Source organism: Bidens hawaiensis, unplaced genomic scaffold (assembly GCF_021521415.1).
Source record: "Bidens hawaiensis isolate Kalapana, Puna unplaced genomic scaffold, B.hawaiensis_p1.1 tig00006258_1, whole genome shotgun sequence".
Classification (NCBI taxonomy): Eukaryota; Viridiplantae; Streptophyta; class Magnoliopsida; order Asterales; family Asteraceae; genus Bidens; species Bidens hawaiensis.
The window spans coordinates 1,355,747-1,358,414 of NW_027491415.1; positions in this window are offsets into that span (position 1 = coordinate 1,355,747).

Consider the following 2,668-nt stretch of genomic DNA (forward strand, 5'->3'; position numbering starts at 1 on the left):
AAAGAGATCTACTTTTGGACCACCTAGAAACCATTCGTACAAATGGTCCCTTTGCAAAATACCCCATCCAGCGTGAATCATATCGTTTGGTTTATTTTGGTTTTCTGTGATGGCCCAATTATGAACTGTTATTATTTTTGTAAGATTTGGATTGAATCAAATAGTTCTGATTGGTTTACTTTGGTTTGATTGGATTTGATTTTGTTTGGTTGTATATGGAAGTCATGTTTACTCTCAATTCTTTTACATGTGGTAAAAACAATTGGTTTTTCTTTTTACTAGATAAAGATTTACTAATATACTTGTTTATGTACAACATGATTGTCGTTTCGTATTTGTTTCCAACAGTGGCGGACCCAAAATCTTGTTATTGGGGTTAAACATTTTCGATTTTCGACTTGTTGTACATTTGTCAAGAAGGATTTATTGTCAGGTCATGCTAGACATATTGAGTCAATCGTCGAAATGATCTGGGTTTAGTTTGAAATGAAATATAAGGTTCTTTCTTTGTTTCTTAATTTCATTTTTCCCTACTATTTCATTATGCTTAAAACTAATGCTAGCAAGTTAACATTTAACAACTAAATAATAAACAAACAAGTAATACTTATGGGATTTACTTTAGACAAATGGATCACATCTCTAGCTATTACAAATTTTGAGATCCTGATTTTCAAAAACATAAATTTGAATTTTTATCTATAAAAGATAAATACATATATTTGTTAATTCAGTACTTATTCTCGTTGTCATCACACTAAATTGGTCCTTAAAATCAAAGAAATTGTCTCTTAACGGGTTTAGAGTGTAATTATTTAATTTTGAGGTTCAAAATTTGTTAACTTTGTACTTGAGGGTCTAACTATGTTAACCCAAAAATTATGTGAAAAGCTGGATGACTTTTGGAACGCCACATTTTTTATTTTTTACATTAAAAAAGAAATCCAAAATAAGAAACTTCACCAAAAGGTGTATAGCGAATTATCGATGATGAAGATTGAAAAAGACCAAGGAAACTTAACTTTAACTTTTTTAGCTAAATTGAAGGTCTAAATCAGTGTGATCACTTCAACCTCTCAATTCATTTTAGTGTCTCAATCCATCTTAGTGACTGAAAACATTACCAAACTATCTTTGGTAAGTTCCAAAATTTCAAAAATCTTAGATTATAGGTTAAAAGCTAAGATAGGAACTTATGGTGAAATTTAAAAAATTGAAACCTAACTCATGATCATCGTTAAATATTATTACAAGTGTGTTTACCGTGTTGATCTCGAAATCTCAAAAGGTCGGTACTGTTACCCGATATCATTTGCTCATTTGTTCCACACATAACATTGGGCTTCAACACAAAAGTAACAAAAAAAAAGTAGATGGATTAATCATCTAACCATATTTCATTCTCATTATATCACACAAAATTATTTTTATGAGATCACCATGGGTTTACTCAGGTTTAGATTATATATATATATATATATGCTAAATATATAAGAAAGAAAATTACATGGGGCAAGACCGGCTCTGAAAAGACGAAATTTTTTTTGGGCCAAAGGCGAAATTTTTTTGGGCCTTAAATAAAATGAACATTTCTTTTGGGTTTAAACAATTTAATTTAAAGTGCGCTTACTTAGCTATGATTTGAGTTGTATAAAAACCTGTGTATAAAAATAAACATTAAAATGTCTCAACTAAGACTAGCACCCACGACTTTTTGGTTAGATGTCATACCTCTTTGTCACTAAAGCAAGCTAGTGGTTATGAAATTATGTTGAAACATTGATTATACATAATTTTTTTTTCATAAAAATACATATAATTTTGTTTTTAAAAAAACTTCGGACCTATTGGGGTGTCGGACATGTGGCCGTCGACTACCCGGCCACACCCCTAGGCCGGCCCTGCCATGGGGAACTTGACCCTGCAACCTATGGCTACCATTCAACCCTGGTTTTCGAGCATGATTATTGCTGTATTTAAAAGACACTATTTGCTTACACTCACAAAGTCATTATAATCGAAACACATTCGGGTTGGCAGGGCATTTAAACATGACACGATCTTATGTTGAATTAATGTCTAACGAAGGCTTTAATACCTCGATTAGGTGTTTATATATTATCAGAAATACGATTTACAAGTGTTCATGTTTATTTGATTTCAAATTTCTAAAAAAGGTATGACTACAACTTTTTTTATTCGTTTATGAAACATGAGTATGGTGGGCTGGGCTGGATTTGCACCAACAACGCCTTATTGGGCTGTATGTAATTGTATTGGGGTTGCTTGGATTATCCATAGCACAAGTAGTGCATACCCGGCTCAAAACTTCAAATTGGGCCGTGTACAAATTCCATCACCGGTTCACGGTGTTATATCTTTATTAGTTATTACAGAAGTTTAAATTGGGCCTGTCATCATTGCAAACATGAATCACACCAAAATCTTATTTGTATAAAGAATCAAGGTTGTTGTTTCCTTTGAATTAAGTTCAATATAAAAAACCGGGACAATTACATACTAACGGCGGATATACGGGCAACAAGCTACGCCGTTACTCCCTTCTGAATAGCAGACCCTACCCTACTAAACACAACGTTCCTTTTAGCATGGCGGAGTTACTGCTGACCACCTGCTGAACCCGCTTAAGGAACTGAACCGCGTCAGG